Source organism: Triticum aestivum, chromosome 4D, assembly GCF_018294505.1.
Source record: "Triticum aestivum cultivar Chinese Spring chromosome 4D, IWGSC CS RefSeq v2.1, whole genome shotgun sequence".
Lineage (NCBI taxonomy): Eukaryota > Viridiplantae > Streptophyta > Magnoliopsida > Poales > Poaceae > Triticum > Triticum aestivum.
The window spans coordinates 29,179,007-29,202,583 of record NC_057805.1 but is presented as its reverse complement, the minus strand read 5'-3'; the positions used below and the strand labels follow the sequence as shown (position 1 = coordinate 29,202,583).

At 44.0% G+C, this 23,577-nt stretch overlaps 2 long non-coding RNA genes across 2 annotated transcripts; one reads left to right on the top strand and one right to left on the bottom strand.

The window, feature by feature from the left end:
- Nucleotides 1-3,216: 3,216 nt before the first annotated feature.
- Nucleotides 3,217-4,320, bottom strand: LOC123095923 (uncharacterized). Its single transcript, XR_006446382.1, has 2 exons — nucleotides 4,007-4,320; nucleotides 3,217-3,909 (listed from the first exon to the last, which is right to left on the bottom strand). It is a non-coding gene; the product is annotated as an uncharacterized lncRNA (long non-coding RNA).
- LOC123095924 (uncharacterized) lies at nucleotides 3,633-5,831 on the top strand. Its single transcript, XR_006446383.1, has 2 exons — nucleotides 3,633-3,912; nucleotides 4,037-5,831. It is a non-coding gene; the product is annotated as an uncharacterized lncRNA (long non-coding RNA).
- The last annotated feature ends 17,746 nt before the right edge of the window (nucleotides 5,832-23,577 follow it).

Below are 23,577 nucleotides of genomic sequence, written 5' to 3'. Positions count from 1 at the left end.
ACATCGAATGGTAAAATGATAAATTTAGGTTTATAACATAACGAGCCCGTGTGGCTAAAATGGACCACAGTGCGGCTCAGTTTTCAGCGGGTTTGTTCTTTTTCATTTTATTTTTCTAAAAATTACTTAAATTATTATCATGTTACAAAAAATATACATATATTTAAAACAAATTACGTTAAAAAGTTCATATCATTTCATAAAATACCTATGCAGTAATTTAACAGAAATACACATAATAAAATTAAAAATTAAGAATATAATTTATAATTTGAAAAAATGTTCGCATTTTAATAAAAAATAAATGTAATTTTATAAATTTCCATATATTTAAACAAATTCTCATATAATTTTAAAATTTCACACTTTTAACAAACTATTTATGTAGTATATCAACGTGTTCATGCTTTAAAAAAACTGTGTTGTTTTAATAATTTTATATAGTACTCCCTCCGTCCCAAAATAAGTGTCTCAACTTTATACTAACTCTAGTACAAAGTTGTGCTAAGCTTCAAACACCTATTTTGGGACGGAGTGAGTATATAAGTTTGTGTGTTTTCTAAAAAAAATACAAGCCCAGTGCGCCATTAGACTACGGATCCTCACATGAATAATACTTGAATCATATAAACATTTTAGTCATTCATAAATATTTTCAATTTTATGAATATGTTTTAAAATAACACGTGAATTATTTTAAAGTGACATGAAGATTTTTTTCATTATTTTGAAATTATGTTTGTTATACAGTCATAAAGAGTACTTGTACTTTTGATACATGACAACTCAATGGTTGGAGTGGCATCCGTGCCTATAAGCTTTGGTCCGATATTTGGGTCACAGATCCGATGGTGTTTTTGCTGGATTATTAAATTCTCTTTATTTATTTTGTTCGGCCAAATGTTTATAAAGGTTATGAATCATTAAAGTTGTCGAGTGGCTAGCCGCATGCACTCTGACTGGTACGTCGCTTGTTCGATCCAGCACACCAGTTTTATTTTTTATCTTATAATTATACTCTAGTTTTTATTTTATAATTTATCGATTTCTCCCTGAGGGCCTTATGGTAAGAAAATAATTTCAGGGTTTTTTCCAAAAAAACAGGCCACACACCCTTGTCACTGACAGCGGGCCCCATGGCATGCTGGCCCGCCTCCTTAGCTTCACGGATGTATACAAACACCATTTGAACTGTATATGCACGTCCATGCCAAGTTATGGAACTACTTCAATGTATTTTGCAAGTTCAGGCACTAAAGTGCACATCCATGGCAAGTTCAAACACCACTGGTGTATTTACCTCTTTTGAAAAAAAAAATACCGTAAGCGCCTCGTCATCGATGGAAATGCCTCCTCTCACTAAAAGTCCTGGGGTGGGCTGGGGATACCACTGTCTCTCTAACCATCCAACCACAGATTGGTTCGCGCGTGTTTTGAACTTTTGATTGATGATGTGCTCGGTGGTGTTCCGTCCTGGACAACATTTACGTCATCTTGATGGGTTTTTCTCTCCCCCAAATAACGGAATGACAAATCCGCCTAATTAGCTTGTGGAAGTACAGTACTTTTTTTAGTGAACGGCATACAATACATACACACGACAATTATTTGGAGAAAGCACGCACGCCCACATGACGAAATCACCAAAGACATTTTTATCGCCAATGAGTATGTCGCCTCTCACTGGAAAAATTATCGGCGACACATAGGAGGTAAAACCTCAGATTTGATCATTAGTGAGCTATACAACCACACTCCTGACCACATCCCTATTGGTGGTTCTTTTTTTTTACGGGGAAAAAATCCTATTGTTGGTTCTTGGCAGAATTGCCTTGTTAGATGACAACAAAAGCTCCACTACTATCAACAAAAACTTGCTCACCAAAACAATCATTGCTCATTGTACAGTGATAAACTCGAACCGATAAATTGCAACTTCTTTATATGAATAGCACATGGGACAGGACAACGAGGCACTACCGCGGGCCAGAATATGCGTTATTTCTCTACGGCATATATTGATCGCTTGTTTCAAGAATTTTTGCCTGCGGGGACGTTATTTGTTCTTGTAAGTAAAGCTGCTAGAGACAGGGAACAAGATGAGTTCCGCTTTCACGGGAAAAAAGAAGAGGGAACAAGTTGTACTAGACTGAAGCCAGAATAAGAAGTCAAAATAAAGCCAGATAGAAACCTTAATAATGATACAACAAAACTACATTTACTGACTATTGTATTTAATAAAATGATGATCATGTGCATCCTACAATGCAGAAGCCAACACTAACCTTTCTTTTTTAATTTAAAAAACTATATCTAGTACTCATGAAAAGTCATGCCCAAAATATCAGGGCCCACACAAAATCAATGAAAGTACCCCCTCCAGAGAGCACTGACCAACCACATATGCACTTATCCGACAAGGTAAACATACCTGACATCAATTCTAACAAAAAAAAAACCATGATTTTGTGATGAAGAGGGGCCACAACGCCCGCTCCATTTTCATTGAAAACGAAACCAAGAAAAATCAAGTATCTTGCTCGCAAAAAGAAAGGTATCTAATTGCAAGAATTGAATATTCTCCCTTCTATTCTAATATATAATTTGACCTGTTATTCTGTTAATAATTTAGGAGCAAGCTTGGAGCATTGAATAAATGAAATTAATGCATCGACGTGACATCAAGTTATGAGTGTCGCCCCGGATGTGGTTAACATGAAGGCATCAACTAGTAGACGGCTATTATATGACTTGAATCCTGGTAGATTGGTTTCACCACCAGCTATCTCATCATCTAAACTACGCTCAGTGCACAACGTGCATGATATCTTAAAGAGCTCCAAAGAACCTTACATAGTTGACATATCATCTCGCATGGACAAGTCACGTAAGGCCTTGTACAATGGGAGATGCTTAGGTGAGGTGCTTAGAGAAATAAACCAGGCTTTTCTTAAGCACCGGTGCCTATTTGTACAGGAGAGACGCTTAACTAAGCATCTCAGAAATAGGCACCGGTGCTTCAAAAAAACTCGGTTTATTTTTCTAAACACCTCTCTAAGCATCTCCTATTGTACAAGGCCTAACAGAATTCAAGTTTTCCAATGAAGAAGGGCCACGTCCCCTGCTCCATTTTCATTGAAAACAAAACCAACAAAAATCAAGTATCTTGCTCGCAAAAAGAAAAGTATCTATTGGCAAGAATTGAAGATTCTCTCGTCATCCCGAATTCAATATTTGACCCATTCTCCCATTAATAATTCAGCGTCTAAGCCCGCAGCCTTGAATACATGAGATGAATGCGTCAACGTTACATCAAATTATGGTTGGCATCAACTAGTAGACGACTATTCTCGTCCCTAATTAAACTGTTAAGATTAATTAACATAGCAATTAAGGGATTAATCCCTGCTTGTATTAACCATTGCGGTTACTTCTCCACCCGTTGTGTCGGTTCTGTCTGAACCGACACCCCGTTTGTAAACGCATGTTCCAGTGCTATGTATGGCACTTCATCTAATGCAAAGAGATAGTTCAATCATTTGTTCTATCGATCTCGAACACGTTATCACGCACTCCACTCTCGATTAGAGAAATAGGTCACAGCGGAAGAACGGCGGCGGATGCGGCACCAAGGCGCTGCGAGACGGCCGGCCCTCCGCAGTGACGCTCCCTCCGGCCTGCGCGTGCTGCACGGCGCCCCTCGGCCCCAGAGGCTGACACGGCGAGCCAACATCCGATGTTCGGCTCCTTCGCCTACACACGCAGCCGTGGCTCCCGGCGGCTACCGGCCACGGCCCCCACGCCATGGTGGCGCACGACGCGTCTCCACGCCCCATGGCCGCTCACGGCACATCGGTCGGCGAAGACGGCGGCAGCCAGCACCCACCCAGGCGCGGCAAGTCTCACGATCTGGTAAGGAACCAGATGCACATGAGAAGAAAGCACAAAATTCAGAGAGAAAGGTGATTCAATTCCAATTTCGTTCATGCACGAAGTAAGCACTAACCTCCAGGGCGTCGTTTGAATGCCATCCAAGGCAAACTTCGTCGGCGACCCATGGCCTGGACAGCGCTCCCTCGGCCAGCCTCCTAGCGGAGCGGTAGCATCCTTCGGCCCGGCTGCTCCTAGCGCTACACCTGGAGGCGGCCGCAGCGGCCAACGGCCGGTGCCAGGCATGGCGATGCCCTCAGGCACGCGGCAGCGCGGTCCACAGCCCGGGCAGAGGCGACGCCGCAGCCCTCGGCTTGCATCCGTGCAGGCGGCGCCCGAGGCAACGGCCCGACGCTAGCCCTCCGGCCACGGTGGCGGCTGCTCCCTCTGTCGTGGCTCCCCGCGGTGGAGACGACGGCGGGCTCATAGTCGTGGCCCTGGCCGTCGAGCCAAAACGGCGACGAGGTGGTTACACGATTTCTCCTGGTGGAAATCGCTGGGGAGGAAAGAGATAGAACCGAACCTTATCTCTTTGCTAGTTTTGCAATTTAGCCCTTGCGGCTTACCTATTTACGGAATAGCCCAAAACTTGTGTCTGTCATCATTTTGTGGCTACTTCCGGGATGTTTCGGGATATTGCAGCTTGGTCCAACTACTTGCTATTTATAGCACTGGTAATGTTTAGGCCATATACCGATCATCATTTAGCCCATTTTCTGTTGAGTTTAGCATTCCAAAAAATATGTGGTTATTATATGTGGCATGTTTAATGTGTTTGCTTTTTAGCAATTCCTATAACATGTCATATTAGTACAACGACACTGTTTTGCGATTGAGATTAAGTTTTCTCGCACGACATTTGCGATTGAGAAAATTTCTTTTTCTTGAAAGATAATCTCATTGCGGTTGAGATCAATTTTCTTGTCCATCGATAATATGTAGTCATCAATAATCTGCATAGGCATCAAACATCTTGTCCTGGTTTTTCAGTTTCACAGAAATGTGAACACCGATATCGTTGGGTACATCAATCAGATCTCTACTATATCAGATCGTAGACAAGCTTAGTGTTCCTCCTAGGTGTAGTAGCCTTCTCATGAGGAGTATTCGAAACAGACCTCATGGCTACACCCACCAACCATTATCTCAACGATAATGTTTCTTGTGTTGCCCGGATGCAAACAGGTTACATAATAAGCAATATCACTATATTGCATATCTTGCAAGTCAAATCATTCGACTGATTTGTTCGTCGGGCTTCTACTAACTTCTATGTTCTAGAAATGTGTTCATGGAATTGGTAGGTGACGACTTCGAATTTTACAAGAATCGGGGGGAGTATCTTTCTGAATTGTTCCTGTTCAATGCATCATATTATACTTTTTTTCCCTTCATGAGTTTACTTTACAGGTTCTCATAAAGGTTTTTAATGAGGTAATATCAACATGAGATCATATGTCATACTTTCAGTTTTCCCCATCGGGGTTTTTAGGAAAGTATATACGACATATTTATTGTCCTTTTAGTTCTATGAGTTTTCTCATATTGAGTTGAAAGAGACAATAATTATTATATGTTGCATTATTTTTCTCTCTATTTTTCCCGCTGGGTTTGAAAGAGTTTTGGCAACATATCAAACCCTATACTCCTCATATTTTTCCCACAGGGTTTTTGGAGGAGTCTCTTTTAAGATGATGATGCTACCTGGACAAGCATGGATTAAGGGCAGTATTAAGATTAATTAACATAGCAATTAAGGGATTAATCCCTGCTTGTATTAACCATTGCGGTTACTTCTCCAACCGTTGCGTCGGTTCTGTCTGAACCGACACCCCTTTTGTAAACGCATGCTCCAGTGCTATATATAACACTTCATCTAATGCGAAGAGATAGTTCGATCATTTGTTCTGTCGATCTCGAACATAAACCATCAAGCCCATGATCAACCACTGGTGTGCTTCGAAGAAAAGATCAACCAAATGTTGTAGGCCTCAGCTGGGGATCGCCCTTTCCGGGACATAACTGCCAACCTGCTGCCCCGGCAAGTTGGGAACGGGAAGAAGTCTCGGCAACGTGTGTTGCCGGACTGCCGGGTGCATGTGGCCCAGTTGATCAATTTAATTTACCTCGCTGTTGATCGCGAAAGCTCTGATCCCTGACCAGTAACCATATGGTGAGTGGACGCAGAGTGCAATGAAGTACCATCAATCTATTCGCCGGGCGCGCAAAGTCATGTGCGGATAGGTTCGCCGGGAGAGGAAGAAAAGACAGCGCTTCGGTCTCACTCATGTAGCCCAGTCAGCTAGCCTCTCGTCGCGGGCTGCAGAAGCTCCAAAGAGGAGGAAATGCCGTGACAATGGCCGTGTTGGTTGATTTGTCTCGTTTCCGGGGCGTCCGTCTCGCACGACGCTGCGGTGGCCCGGTTCGCCGCCTGCAACACGCCAGAGCCAGGACAATACCTGCACGAGCTCGATCGACTGCCGTATGCTGTGCTCGTGGCTTCTGTCGCTCACCAGCTGCCGGTCTTGGCGATTAGACGCTAATCATGCACTACGTCGCTTGTAAGTTTTATCTTTCCAGTGTACTACTTGTGGCTTGGAGTATTTATGTAGAGAACGTACAGTGCATTCTCCACATTCCCAGGAGCACACCGGCATGGCGACACCGACCGGTGCCTGGCAAAGCGACTCATCATGCCTACGTCGCTTGTAAGTTTTATCTTCCTATTATGTACTGTACTCATTATGTTTTTTTAGAAACTATACTGTACTCATTGTGTGAGGATGGTATGAGTATCTACAACAGGGGACGTGAAGTTTCTACACCCAGGAGCAAATGCTCCTGGTGTGAACAGTAATATTAAAAAAATCTAAAACTTCTTAAAAAAATTGTGGCATACTTTCACAAATGTTAGTTGTACATGCAAAAATTTCATCGCGAAATCACATTGGTGGAAGGCGTGGTAAAAAAAACGATGCTATGAAAATGTTACTTACAAAGCATTTTGGAGCTTTGATTTTTTTTTTGGCACGACTTGCACCAATGTGATTTCGTGATGAAATTTTGCATGCACGACAAATATTTACAGAAGTATGTCCCAAAAAAATTCAGAATTCTTTGATTCAAAAACATTTACGGAAGCATTTGCTCCTGGGTGTAGAAACGTACTTTCGTACAACCGGACCATTCATACCCGTCCCAAATGCCCTCGCGGGCTCCCTAGTCAGTGCCCGGACGAAAAAAAAAACGTCACCAAACAAGGCGTTTCATTTCCGGCCAAACGCCCGGACTGACCGGCGCTCCACATATCCGGCGCAATTTTGGGACGGATATGCGAAGCCCGGACGTGCCCGGGCACGCCCGCCATGACGGACTGATCGCTAGGGCCCACGCCAGTTCGCTCATATCCGTCTCCCTCCTCCTTGCCCGAGTAGTTATCTCCTCTTCTCTGTTGGCCCTCCTCCGCACAGCCGCCACCAGACTTCCGCCACTATCGATGCTCCGCCGTCATCCCAACCCAGGGCTTCGTCACGTGACTCTCCAACCCAGACCGCTGCTGACCAGGCCGCCACCGGACGCTGCCCTGGTACGTCAAACTCCTCTGTATTTTCACCTCGCACTCTATGTGTTCGATGAAATGTCCTAGCCAGTTTTTTATTCTTTTGGCCATTACTTGTAGGTCACCAATAGATTCGTCGTGGAATCATGGCTATGGAAACGATGAGCTTGACGATTCCATATTCAACGAGTTCAACGTTTCGTCATATTCGGACGATGATGATGCTGAAATGATGATGATGATGATGAGCATCCAAAAGGAATTGGAGAAGGAAGAGGAGCACATCCTCAACTTCAGGGGTTCCATCAAGGGCCGAAGAGTTATTCCTTGTGATAGGATTTCCGGTGCACGCCTTCTATGCAACAGACTACTTCACAACGGTCCCAACATTCCATGAAACTTTTTTCCGTCGTCGCTACCGGATGAGCAGAAACTTATTCTTGCGGATAGTGGATGGCGTGGAGAAGGCTGATGACAATTTCAAGCTGAGAAATGATTGTTGCAGAAAATTTTCGTTCTCTCCTCTGTAGAAATGTACGGCTGCTCTGAGGATGCTTGCTTATGGTAAAGCAGCTGATGCAACTGATGCATAAATTCGGATGGGAGAGACCACGGTCCTGAACATCATGTTGCAATTTGCAAACACTGTGGTGAAGGTGTTCGGACCAGAGTACCTGAGAGAGCCAAATGTGGAGGACACAGAAAAATTGTTGGCAATTGGAGCAGCAAGAGGATTCCCAGGTATGCTAGGTTCAGTTGATTGCATGCACTGCCAATGGAAAAACTGCCTAAAAAGTTTGCGTGAGCAATACCAAGGTCACGTCAAAGAAGCCACCATCATACTTGAAGCAGTAGCATCGCATGACTTGTGGTTTGGTATGCCAGGTTCGTGCAATGACATGAATGTGCTCCAACGATCTCCTTTGTTCAAGAGACTCTGTGATGAGGAAGCTCCACCGTGCAGCTATACCATCAATGAGCACAACTACAACATTGGGTACTACCTTGTCGACGGTATATATCCACAGTGGGCGGTGTTTGTGAAGACCATATCTGATCCTCAAGGCAACAAAAATACCCGCTTTGCAACAATGCAAGAGGCACCTAGAAAGGATGTTGAGAGGGCATTTGGAGTGCTCATTGGGCTATTGTTCCTGGAGTTGCGATGATGTGAGCAGCAGAGACACTTTGGTAGCTCATGACATGTTGTGTAATCTTGCACAACATGGTTTCCGAGAATGAGGGTGAAGGTTTCCGAGAATGAGGGTGAAGGGGCAGCGCACACGCATGATTTCGAGAAGCCTGGTGTTGAGGTCCGCCTCCCGAAACAAGAGGCAGAGAGTATTGCCAACTTTCTGGAGATGCATCGACAACTATGAGATCAACAAGTGCATATGCAACTTCTAGATGATTTTGTGGAGCACATATGGGTCCACTGAAAAACAGTAAATTTTGCTTTTAATTTATCAGTTATGCAGTATGAACAATATTTATATTTGAACTATGTTTGGATTTTGTATTATTAAGTATGAATAATTTGTATTCGTGTACACAAAACTATGTTTGGCCAAAATGATGGATGTGCATGTGTTTGCACAAATTTGATGTTTTTAAAATAGGGACCATGATTACAATGCAAGATTTGATATCCGTCTGGTCACTGTTTGTGGGGGCCTTCACAGGCGTGTTGACTCGGATTAGGGAAACACTTATATCCAGTCGGCCGGCGGAACTTTGCGCCGGTCGCCTCGCGCTGTTGCTCAGCTGGCTTCTCATGCATGCCATGTGCGTATAGAGCCCACCCACCTTTTTATCCGGGATTTTTACCCCCAATCGGTATCCAGACGTTTCTTATCCACACATTGCCTTATCTCTTCTCCAACCTGCCGAGCTCATCCCCATCCTCGGTTTCTTCTCTTCAGCCATGGCCACCCGCTCACTCAATCCTGCCACAAGCCATGGCATGACCACCATGATGCGAGACGGAGGTGCACCACGTGCTGCAACCGTGAGACTGGGGTGCTACCACGGCGGTGACCACGCACTGCAATTCGTGGAGGCCGGGTGTGCGTGAAGACGCACCGCGGGCGACGGCGACCCGGGGATGCTCTGTGTGCTGCAACCGCGGTGACGGGGTGCACCCCGGGGAGACGGCGATGCTGGAACTAGCTGCCGTTTTTGCTGCAACCAGCCGGTGAAGGCGCTGGAACCAGCGCGGCGGTGGCTGTGCAGCGATGCTGAACCACGGCGACAAGTGCGGGGAGATCCGGCGACATTTTTTTTGTTGGAACCATGATTTGATTTTGCTGGAACCAGCTCGAATTTTTGCTACCAGCATCTTCTGTTTTTGTTTGAAACCAACCAAATTTTTTGCTACCACGTTTTGTATTTGCTGGAACCAGTGTATCAATTTGCTACCACCGTCTTTGATATTTGCTGGAACCCAAATTTTTGCTGCCATGTTTTTTCGCTGGAACCATTTGTATCACCTTTGCTACAACCGTATTGGATTTTTGCTACTACCGGCGCTGTCGATTGTTACATCCGTCTTTTGATGAATCATTAGGTTGCCGAGACCCGGGACTATGTATTCTTTGCGCAGCCGTTATCAATTTTTGCTACTACCAGTGTTCATTGTTATTTTCATGCCCATACAAAGAAGAAGTGGAGAGATGAGCAACAGTGACCATCGAGGGTGGCGACGAGTTTTTCGACGGGCGTGGGATGCTGCAAGGAGCATCGACGCAGGGGCGCCACGGCGCCTTGCCGGAGCGCACGGGCGCGTCAACGGCGTGCAAGTCACGCGTCAGTTGGCGCGGGAGGGGATTTTTTTGTTCGTATATGCGTGATGACTGAACAGGTACGGGAAGGCATCTCCACGGGATCAGACGGCCCTGGTTCGGCCAATCGGACGGCTGACGTCGGACCGGCCGAAATTTCGGCCGGCGGACCGGCGCCTAGTACTGGCCCTCGGATTAACTCTCTGTGGTTGTAGATAGATGCTCCAACATGACATAACATAGAAGTTGGACGATTCACGGCCCAGAGTCACCGACCAATCCCATCGGTTTCTTAGTCACAAGAAAAAACAAAATTTTTAATTTTTAATAATTCTTATTATTTACAATTCATCCCAACTGCATATGCACCAGGGAGCAGAACGAACACTTTGGCTACTATAACCACTGCATTGTACTGACTTTTTTTTTCCTTTTTTTCTCTCTCTGGATTTCAGTTTGGTCTTCTTTTTATATCCGTTTTCCTTTTGATATTTATATATTTTTTTTCCATTTTATGATTTTGTGAAGTATTTTTTAGAGCGACGAAAATAAATTCATTCATGTATGATATTATTTAATAAAGTTATAAACTGTTTTAAAAAATGAACATTTATTTCGTAATTATGATATTTTTCTGAATCTGTGAACAACTCTATAATATATGAATTTTATTATCCATGAATATTTTTGTAACACGGACTAATATTCTTTCCTACATATAGTTTATATAGTATGTACCACAAGTGGTAGTTACCTTCACATGAATTTTGTATGTTGTATGTAGTATCTACCAAAACCGAGAGTATGTATGTGTAGTATGCAGAATATAAAGAATATTTGGTTAGTATATATTAATATATCCTACTTTTTTAGAAGTATATACTGTTTTTTTAGTATGTTATTCTATATGTACAAATATGAAGGTATTTACAAAATATACAAAAAAAACTATGAAGTCACATGCAATTTTTTCGTATAGCTTGCTTTGAAATATCTTAAACATAGTGTGTGTGTGTGTGTGTATAGACACACACACTAGCCTTGTGCGTTATAGGTTCTATTTCACACTCTCTGAGCTCCTCAGGGACCGGCGTATCTTATTTAGCGCTTCCGGCGCCGCTTACAGGCTATTGGGCGAACCGGCGCATACCCCCCTTCCGCGCGCTGGGCCGGCATTTCAATTTTTTTCAGGTTTTAATAGACAAAAAATGTGCACAGGAGAGAATCTAACCCAAGCCCTATACCTAATGTGTAACTCGCACTAACCAATGGGACTGACAACACATTGTGATAACTGATAAGATATCTCCGTTTCTTCTGTTATACTTTCCCAGCTGTTTTCTTTCTTTTTTCCGTTATGGTTTTTTTTGACCGGTTTTTCTTTTTTTTTCTGTTTCCTTCTTCCTTTAACTTTTTTCAAAATTGATGATTTTTTTTATAATGGGTGAAATTTTTTCAAATCAGATGAAAATTTTTCAAAACCGGTGAACCTTTTTCCAAATTTGATGAACAATTTTCAAAATCGGTGAACTTCTTTCCAAATTCAATGAACTTTTGTTTTAAATTCTATGATCTTTTTCAAACATTGATGAATTTGTTTTTAGAAAAATGCGAACTTTTCCAAATTGAGGAACTTTTCCAAAATTTAACGAACTTTTCTTAATAAAAAATAAACCTTTTCAAAAAAAACTCAAAAATCTGAGTGATATAGTAAATGACGGCACAAGTTCGAATCTCCATATTGGCACTTTTTCGCGTTGTTTTTTCGTGCTATAATTCAGTGCACTGTGCTGCGCGTTCATGAGGCTGGCCCAGTAGGCGCTACAGTAGACCCCCCTCTGGCAAACGAGCCCATGGGCGGTGCGCGATGTCGCCCTATTTTTTTGTCTTTTTTTGGGTTTTTCTTTTTAGTTCCCGTTTTTATTTTTTATTCTTTAAAATAATTTTGAATTTTAAAAAATTCATAAAACTGTCAATTTTGAAACGATATTAAAGATGCCATAAAATGTTGGCATATTAAAAGAATGTTCAGAATTTTGAAAATAATTCACGGGTAAAAAACATGAATTTGGATAAATTTCACGAATTCAAAAAGAAATCTTATAAAAATTTAAAAAATGTTCTGGAATTATAAAATGTTCACTAATTGAAAAATATTTTTCATAATATTTTTTTTCAAATAAAGTAAATAATCATTAATTTCAAAATTTATTCCCAAATTTTGGAAAAATGTTCGCCGATTTGAAAAGTCTACTATTTAATATTAATGTTCGCAAATTCAATAAATGTTCATGATTTCAAATTATGTTCCCAAATTTGAGAAGATGTTCGTAGTTTGAAAAAGGAAAATAAAAATATGGAAATAAAGAAAGAAAGAAAATAAAAAGGAAAACCCAGACTGGGAAGGTTTGACAATGTTCCCAAAAAACGGAAAGGGGCTGCTCATTATTTAACGCAGACATTTTTGAAAAATCTTGGATTTTAAATATAGTTGTTGATATTTAGTTTTATATATTTTGTCAAACTTCGAAAGTATTGACTTTTTGAGTAATCTTATACGCCATGTATGTGGGGACTCCCGTAGAGGACAAATAGCAAATACTCTATCATCCATGACATAGTATTTATGCAAAAGACATCATCTCACATGCCTCGTCACAAACGGTGTCGAACGGCAGCATCAACATCACCAATCGCCAGCCGCTCTTGGCCTCCAGCTGACGAACAAAAAATGGCCTAACCTAGCCGGCTAGCTCTGGATCTCCCAGTCGATTAGGGCTCAAGCCAGATAGTCTCTTTGGGGTATTGGCCGACTTCCTAGATTTTTTTTTGCGGGGGACTTTCTAGATAGTGGGCTTTCTGGGAGGAAAGAGTGAGAAGAAAGTTAGATAATGGAAGGTGGAATGAGTGCGAAGTGTTGGTCGACGGGTACATTGGAGGAATTTTTTCAACTAATTCAAAAATGACATTTCCAAGTTTAAAACAAAATCAAAAAATATTCTGTGAAAACTTATACATATTCGTGACGTATCTCTAAAATTTCATTCAAAAATATTATGATTTGCAAGCTGGACAAAAAAACAAAATTCCGGCCCAACAACAACAAAAAATTGGCCCTTTTCATGTACATATTTGTTTTTCCTGTATACACCACGTATGAAAGTATATTGTTACATTCCGTGAATGTGTTATATGTGTACTTGTTCATGTACAAAAAAATTGATATTTATGTGATGTAGAAATATTTTTTTTCATAAAGTCCTCCATTTGCTCTTTCTGAAGGTGGAATAGGCTACTGGCTGAATGGCACAAACATGTTTACTTGAATTGTTGAATTCTTTGGGCAGAAATAAGTGGGTAGGGGCAGCGAGGCAGGTAAAATTTGGCTTGCGCCGCCGCTCCGTAGTTAAAAAAAAATGTGGTGCTATAACTACCAAACTTTGAACTTGAAAGCACAAGTAACCACAAACGACGACGAGGACGACGATTCTAGCAAAAGAAAAACACGCACAAACGACGATAGGTCGAGGTAGACATTTCAAAGCATAGCACTAGCAGTGCACCTGTGGTGGGCTCTGGTAATTCTACACGCGACCAAACAAGTGGAGGACAAGTATCTGCCGTGACGTGACGTGCAGCGGCGTGCTACTGGCTTTGAGCTCGTTGCTTTTCCGGCTGGTTTGCTTTGCCGCTCCTGGTACGTTTCCTCAACAAGACTTTGGATAAGGTATATATATATAATACAGTATCTCCCTATCTTTTCCAGTCAGAAAAATATGATTTCCATGTTGTGCTAGTAGTAGTCCCGTCTGATTCGCTGGCCCCATGCTCAACGAGAATTAAGCGACAGTTATCGTTTCTAGCGGACTGAAAAAAGTGTACAATGTGAAACTTGCATAAAGGAATACTACGCCTAGAGCTATTTAACAGTTCCCATGTCCGTAGAATAACCATAGTTTAGAAGAAGTTGGGTTAGAAAAAAAAAAGAAACTACAACCCCAAGAAACCTAACTCATCCTTGCGTAAAGTTGTGAGAGTACGTTGTTCTCCTTTTGATCCTACCTTGGGTTATGTTTTTTTTTTGCAAAGTACCTTGGGTTATGTTTGACAGGAATGGTCAGTGAACTTCCCCTCCGCGTCACCCCTCTAGGACTCGGAGGGCAACCCTAGCTACCGCACGTTTTCCCGCCACCACCTCTCTCCCGTCACATCACCGACAGAGGTCCAGCCGGCGAAGCGCGCGCAGGTGCCTGGGAAGGGGGCGCCGTGGCCTTTCCTTGGTTCAGTGGTTGTTTGCCGCCTGCCAGGCCTCTCCCTCCCCGCGTTTCGGCCGCAACCGGCTGCCGCACCCTGCGCCAGCGTGAATCCGGTCGTCCCGCTCCTCCCATCCTCGCACATCTCCCAGCCGGCCGACTGTTGCCTATGCTCGGTGTCGGCGAGGTCCCTTGCTCCTACCTACTATCGCATCAGATTTGGCCGAGTTGGTGATGGGGACTCCTCGAAAGGCTCGCCCCCCCCTTGGTCGCGTTGCAGCAGCATTCTTCCCCTCAAAGTCGTTGCCATGGCTACGACGTTGCGGCATCGGTAGGTTCCCGGTGGTGCTCCCCAGTGGTGGTTGCTCCCCAGTGGTGGATGCTCCTGGGGGCAAGGCAGGCATTTGTGGCCCACGACGGGTCTCTTGCCGCTGCGGCTCTCGCCACAGCAGCCCTTGAGCTTCTTTCTCTGGTGTCCTCTGCCATTGCGGCTCCGGCCCAGATGCTCCTGAGGTTGCGTCTTCTTCAGCCTCTTCAGCTTGTCAGTGTCCTGATGGCCCCCGGTTTCGGCAGCCCAGATCTGCGTCCTATTCAGTTTTGGGCTGGTCCGCATTGCCGGTCATCATCGCTTCTCCCGCGCGTTGGCCTCCTACGCCTCTCCGCCTCCTCAAGCCTGGTCACCTTCATGCCTCATATGGTCATCCCTACGCGTGCCTAGGGCTCGTGTGTCCAGCGACGGGCGTAGCTCCCCCTCTTGTGGTGACGATTTTGACAAACGTTTGGTTTCCACATCTTGATATCATGATCCGGCGATATGCGATTGCTTAGACTCGGGCTAGGGAGAAATCCCTGCTTGGCTTGCCGATGCTGGTTGATACGTCTCCAATGTATCTATAATTTATGAAGTATTCATGCCATGTTTACAATAATTTTATATGGTTTTGGTATGATTTGAATGGAACTAACTCGGACTGACGTTGTTTTCCGCAGAACTACCTTGGTGTTGTTTTTTGTGCAGAATAAAAGTTCTCGAAATGGGCTAAAACTTTTTGATGATTTTTGGAACAAAAGAGAACCAGGAAGCTTTGGGGGAGCACCAGAAGACCCACAGGGGCCCCACAAGCCACCTAGGCGCGCCCTGGTGCCTCATGGGCCCCCTGTGGCACCTCTTTGCGTGAGAGCGACGCCAAAAATTCCTATATATTCATAAACCCCCGAAAGTTAACCTAGAACTTCGACTCCGCCGCCGCAAGCCTCCGTACCTTCGAAATACCATCTGGAACCCTGTTCTGGCACCCTGCCCGAGGGGGAAATCATCACCAGAGGCCATCTTCATCATCCCGGCGGCCACCATGACGAGGAGGGAGTAGTTCACCCTCAGGGCTGAGGGTATCTACTAGTAGCTATGTGTTTGATCTCTCTCTCTCTCTCGTGTTCTTGATTTGGCACGATCTTGATGTACCGCGAGCTTTGTTAATATAGTTGGATCATATGGTGTTTTCCCTCTCTATCTTGTTGTGATGAATTGAGTTTTTACCTTTGAGGTTTCACTATTATCGGATTGAATACTTGTTAGATTTGAGAACACTTGATGTATGTCTTGCATATGAATACCCGTGGTGACAATGGGGTATTATATTGATTCACTTGATGTATGTTTTGGCACTCAACTCGTGGATTCCCGAGGTGACAATGGGGTAATCTATGCATGGGGGTTGATGCACATTTTCGTCTTACTTTCTCCAATAGAAATCTTGGGGCACTCTTTGAAGTTCTTTGTGTTGGATTGAATATTAAGAATCTAAAGTTGTTTGATGCATATCGAATAATCATCTCATAGATACTTGTGGTGACATTGGAGTATCTAGGTGACATTAGAGTTGGTTGATGCGTATCATATGGTGTTATTTTAGTGTGAACTCTAGGGCTGTTTGTGACACTTATAGGGATGGCTCAATAGATTGATTGGAAAAGATAACTTTGAGGTGGTTTCGTACCCTACAAATAATATCTTCTTATGTTCTCCGCTTGATAAGAACTTTGGAGTGATTCTTTGCCGCACGTTGAGGGATTGTTATATGATTCAATTATGTTAGCACTGTTGCACTAGTGAAAGTATGAACCCTAGGCCTTGTTTCTAAGCATTGCAATAACGTTTGTGCTCCGTTTTATCACTTGCTACCTTGCTGTTTTTATATTTTTAGTTTACAAAAAACCTATATCTACTATCTATACTACACTTGTATCACCATCTCTTCGCCGAACTAGTTCGCCTATACAATTTGCCATTGTATTGGGTGTCTTGGGACACAAGAGATTTCTTGTATTTGGTTGCAGGGTTGTTTGAGAGAGACCATCTTCATCCTACGCCTCCCACGGATTGATAAACTTTAGGTCGTCCGCTTGAGGGAAAATTGTTATTGTCCTACAAAACTATGCGCTTGGAGGCCCAACATGAGTCTACAGGAATAAGTTGTGTAGTAGACATCACTAATATCAGTGATGCTTGCGAGTGTCATGTAAATGCCGCATGGCCTCTATCTGTGCCCCTCTTCGAGCACCGGGGGAAACTCTAGGTCCGATTCTGCGGTTCGGACGGCGACGACGCCACGACGTCATTCTCCTTCTTGAAGGTCGTTTTATTTGCATGCGGCGTCCAGGGTGTTGGTTTCTTGGAGATGTTGGACATCATATTTTAAGGAAATATGCCCTAGAGGCAATAATAAAGTTATTATTTTATATTTCCTTATTCATGATAAAGTTTTATTATTCATGCTACAATTGTATTGATCGGAAACCTTAATACATGTGTGAATATATAAACAAACACCGTGTCCCTAGTGAGCCTCTACTAGACTAGCTCGCTGATCAAAGATGGTTAAGGTTTCCTAACCATGGACATGAGTTGTCATTTGATAACGGGATCACATCATTAGGAGAATGATGTGATGGACAAGACCCATCCCTTAGCTTAGCATAATGATTGTTCAGTTTTATTGCTATTGCTTTCTTCATGTCAAATACATATTCCTTCGACTATGAGATTATGCACCTCCCGGATACCGGAGGAATGCCTTGTGTGCTATCAAACGTCTCAACGTAACTGGGTGATTATAAAGATGCTCTACAGGTATCTCCGAAGGTGTTTGTTGAGTTGGCATAGATCGAGATTAGGATTAGTCACTCCGAGTATCGGAGAGGTATCTCTGGGCCCTCTCGATAATACACATCATAAGCTTGCAAGCAAATGACTAAGGAGTTAGTCATGAGGTGATGTACTACGTAACGAGTAAAGAGACTTGCCGGTATCGAGATTGAACTAGGTATAGAGATACCGACGATCGAATCTCGGGCAAGTAACATACCGATGGACAAAGGGAATTACGTATGTTGTCATAACGGTTCAACCGATAAAGATCTTCGTAGAATATGTAGGAGCCAATATGAGCATCCAGGTTCCGCTATTGGTTATTGACCGGAGAGGTGTCTTGGTCATGTCTACATAGTTCTCGAACCCGTAGGGTCCACACGCTTAACATTCGATGACGATTTAGTATTAAATGAGTTATGTCATTTGATGACCGAATGTTGTTCGGAGTCCCGGATGAGATCATGAACATGACGAGGAGTCTCGAAATGCTCGAGAGGTAAAGATTGATATATAGGACGATAGTATTCGGACACCGGAAGTGTTTCGGGGGGTATCGGGTACTTATCGGGTCACCGGAAGGGGTTCCGGGCACCCCCGGCTACAGATATGGGCCTTATGGGCCAAGTGAAGGAAATATGCCCTAGAGGCAATAATAAAGTTATTATTTATTTCCTTATATCATGATAAATGTTTATTATTCATGCTAGAATTGTATTAACCGGAAACATGATACATGTGTGAATACATAGACAAACATAGTGTCACTAGTATGCCTCTACTTGACTAGCTCGTTAATCGAAGATGGTTGAGTTTCCTAGCCATAGACATGAGTTGTCATTTGATTAACGGGATCATATCATTAGGAGAATGATGTGATTGACTTGACCCATTCCGTTAGCTTAGCACTTGATCGTTTAGTATGTTGCTATTGCTTTCTTCATGACTTATACATGTTCCTATGACTATGAGATTATGCAACTCCCGTTTACCGGAGGAACACTTTCTGTGCTACCAAACGTCACAACGTAACTGGGTGATTATAAAGGTGCTCTACAGGTGTCTCCGAAGGTACTTGTTGGGTTGGCGTATTTCGAGATTAGGATTTGTCACTCCGATTGTCGGAGAGGTATCTCCGGGCCCACTCGGTAATGCACATCACTATAAGCCTTGCAAGCATTGTAACTAATGAGTTAGTTACGGGATGATGTATTATGGAACGAGTAAAGAGACTTGCCAGTAACAAGATTGAACTAGGTATTGAGATACCGACGATCGAATCTCGGGCAAGTAACATACCGGTGACAAAGGGAACAACGTATGCTGTTATGCGGTTTGACCGATAAAGATCTTCGTAGAATATGTGGGAGCCAATATGAGCATCCAGGTTCCGCTATTGGTTATTGACAGGAGACGTGTCTCGGTCATGTCTACATACTTCTCGAACCCGTAGGGTCCGCACGTTTAAAGTTCGGTGACGATCGGTATTATGAGTTTTGTGTTTTGATGTACCGAAGGTAGTTCGGAGTCCCAGATGAGATCAGGGACATGACGAGGAGTCTCGAAATGTTCAAGACATAAAGATCGATATATTGGACGACTATATTCGGACATCGGAAAGGTTCCGAGTGATTTGGGTATTTTTGGAGTACCGAGGAGTTACGGGATTCACCGGAAGAAGTATTGGGCCTTATTGGGCCATACGTGAATAGAGGAGAGAGGCCAAAAGGGAGGAGGCGTGCGCCCCCCCTCTGGTCCGAATTGGACAAGGGGTGCAGCCTCCTTTTCCTTCTCCCTCTCCCCCTCTTTCCTTCTCTCCTATTCCTACTACTTGGAAGGGCTCCTAGTTATACTAGGAAAAGGGGAATCCTACTCCCGGTGGGAGTAGGACTCCCCTAGGGCGCGCCATAGAGAGGGCCGGCCCTCCCCCTCCTCCACTCCTTTATATACGGGGAGGGGGCACCCCTTGGAGACACAACAATTGATCTCTTGATCTCTTAGCCGTGTGCGGTGCCCCCCTCCACCATAATCCACCTCGATCATATCGCAGCGGTGCTTAGGCGAAGCCCTGCGTCGGTAGCAACATCATCACCGTCACCACGCCGTCGTGCTGACGGAACTCTCCCTCAAAGCTCGGCTGGATCGGAGTTCGAGGGACGTCATCGAGTTGAACGTGTGCAGAACTCGGAGGTGTCGTACGTTCGGTACTTGATCGGTCGGATCGTGAAGACGTACGACTACATCAACCGCGTTGTGCTAACGCTTCCGCTTTCGGTCTACGAGGGTACGTGGACACACTCTCCCCTCTCGTTGCTATGCATCACCATGATCTTGCGTGTGCGTAGGAATTTTTTTGAAATTACTACGTTCCCCAACAGTGGCATCCGAGCCTGGTTTTTATGCGTAGATGTTATATGCACGAGTAGAACACAAGTGAGTTGTGGGCGATACAACTCATACTGCTTACCAGCATGTCATACTTTGGTTCGGCGGTATTGTTGGATGAAGCGGCCCGGACCGACATTATGCGTACGCTTACGCGAGACTGGTTCTACCGACGTGCTTTGCACATAGGTGGCTGGCGGGTGTCAGTTTCTCCAACTTTAGTTGAACCGAGTGTGGCTACGCCCGGTCCTTGAGAAGGTTAAAACAGCACTAACTTGACGAACTATCGTTGTGGTTTTGATGCATAGGTAAGAACGGTTCTTGCTCAGCCCGTAGCAGCCACGTAAAACTTGCAACAACAAAGTAGAGGACATCTAACTTGTTTTTGCAGGGCATGTTGTGATGTGATATGGTCAAGGCATGATGCTCTATTTTATTGTATGAGATGGTCATGTTTTGTAACCGAGTTATCGGGAACTGGCAGGAGCCATATGGTTGTCGCTTTATTGTATGCAATGCAATCACCCTGTAATTGCTATACTTTATCACTAAGCGGTAGCGATAGTCGTAGAAGCAATAGTTGGCGGGACGACAACGATGCTACGATGGAGATCAAGGTGTCGCGCCGGTGACGATGGTGATCATGACGGTGCTTCGGAGATGGAGATCACAAGCACATGATGATGATGACCATATCATATGACTTATATTGATTGCATGTGATGTTTATCTTTTATGCATCTTATTTTGCTTTGATTGACGGTAGCATTATAAGATGATCTCTTACTGAATTTCAAGATAAAAAGTGTTCTCCTTGAGTATGCACCGTTGCCAAAGTTCGTCGTGCCGAGACACCACGTGATGATCGGGTGTGATAAGCTCTACATTCATCTACAACGGGTGCAAGCCAGTTTTTGCACACGCAGAATACTCAGGTTAAACTTGACGAGCCTAGCATATGCAGATATGGCCTCGGAACACTGAGACCGAAAGGTCGAGCATGAATCATATAGTAGATATGATCAACATAGTGATGTTCACCATTGAAAACTACTCCATCTCACGTGATGATCGGACATGGTTTAGTTGATTTGGATCACGTGATCACTTAGATGATTAGAGGGATGTCTATCTAAGTGTGACTTCTTAAGTAATATGATTAATTGAACTTTAATTTATCATGAACTTAGTACCTGGTAGTATTTTGTTTTCTATGTTGATTGTAGATAGATGGCCCGTGTTGTTGTTCCGTTGAATTTTAATGCGTTCCTTGAGAAAGCAAAGTTGAAAGATGATGGTAGCAATTACTGAAGGAAATATGCCCTAGAGGCAATAATAAAGTTATTATTTATTTCCTTATATCATGATAAATGTTTATTATTCATGCTAGAATTGTATTAACCGGAAACATGATACATGTGTGAATACATAGACAAACATAGTGTCACTAGTATGCCTCTACTTGACTAGCTCGTTAATCGAAGATGGTTGAGTTTCCTGGCCATAGACATGAGTTGTCATTTGATTAACGGGATCGTATCATTAGGAGAATGATGTGATTGACTTGACCCATTCCGTTAGCTTAGCACTTGATCGTTTAGTATGTTGCTATTGCTTTCTTCATGACTTATACATGTTCCTATGACTATGAGATTATGCAACTCCCGTTTACCGGAGGAACACTTTCTGTGCTACCAAACGTCACAACGTAACTGGGTGATTATAAAGGTGCTCTACAGGTGTCTCCGAAGGTACTTGTTGGGTTGGCGTATTTCGAGATTAGGATTTGTCACTCCGATTGTCGGAGAGGTATCTCTGGGCCCACTCGGTAATGCACATCACTATAAGCCTTGCAAGCATTGTAACTAATGAGTTAGTTACGGGATGATGTATTACCGAACGAGTAAAGAGACTTGCCAGTAACAAGATTGAACTAGGTATTGAGATACCGACGATCGAATCTCGGGCAAGTAACATACCGGTGACAAAGGGAACAACGTATGCTGTTATGCGGTTTGACCGATAAAGATCTTCGTAGCATATGTGGGAGCCAATATGAGCATCCAGGTTTCGCTATTGGTTATTGACTAGAGAAGTGTCTCGGTCATGTCTACATAGTTCTCGAACCCGTAGGGTCCGCACGTTTAAAGTTCGGTGACGATCTGTATTATGAGTTTATGTGATTTGATGTACCGAAGGTAGTTCGGAGTCCCGGATGAGATCAGGGACATGACGAGGAGTCTCGAAATGGTCGAGACATAAAGATCGATATATTGGACGACTATATTCGGACATCGGACAGGTTCCGAGTGATTCGGGTATTTTTGGAGTACCGGGGAGTTACGGGAATTCACCGGGAGAAGTATTGGGCCTTATTGGGCCATACGTGAATAGAGGAGAGAGGCCAAAAGGGAGGAGGCATGCGCCCCCCCTCTGGTCCGAATTGGACAAGGGGTGCAGCCTCCTTTTCCTTCTCCCTCTCCCCCTCTTTCCTTCTCTCCTACTCCTACTACTTGGAAGGGCTCCTAGTTCTACTAGGAAAAGGGGAATCCTACTCCCGGTGGGAGTAGGTCTCCCCTAGGGCGCGCCATAGAGAGGGCCGGCCCTCCCCCTCCTCCACTCCTTTATATACGGGGAGGGGGCACCCCTTGGAGACACAACAATTGATCTCTTGATCTCTTAGCCGTGTGCAGTGCCCCCCTCCACCATAATCCACCTCGATCATATCATAGCGGTGCTTAGGCGAAGCCCTGCGTTGGTAGCAACATCATCACCGTCACCACGCCGTCGTGCTGACGGAACTCTCCCTCAAAGCTCGGCTGGATCGGAGTTCGAGGGACGTCATCGAGTTGAACGTGTGCAGAACTCGGAGGTGTCGTACGTTCGGTACTTGATCGGTCGGATCGTGAAGACGTACGACTACATCAACCGCGTTGTGCTAACGCTTCCGCTTTCGGTCTACGAGGGTACGTGGACACACTGTCCCCTCTCGTTGCTATGCATCACCATGATCTTGCGTGTGCGTAGAATTTTTTTTGAAATTACTACGTTCCCCAACAGTGGCATCTGAGCCTGGTTTTTATGCGTAGATGTTATATGCACGAGTAGAACACAAGTGAGTTGTGGGCGATACAAGTCATACTGCTTACCAGCATGTCATACTTTGGTTCGGCGGTATTGTTGGATGAAGCGGCCCGGAACGACATTACGCGTACGCTTACGCAAGACTGGTTCTACCGACGTGCTTTGCACACGGGTGGCTGGCGGATGTCAGTTTCTCCAACTTTAGTTGAACCGAGTGTGGCTACGCCCGGTCCTTGAGAAGGTTAAAACAACACTAACTTGATGAACTATCGTTGTGGTTTTGATGCGTAGGTAAGAACGGTTCTTGCTCAGCCCGTAGCAGCCACGTAAAACTTGCAACAACAAAGTAGAGGACGTCTAACTTGTTTTTGCAGGGCATGTTGTGATGTGATATGGTCAAGACATGATGCTATATTTTATTGTATGAGATGATCATGT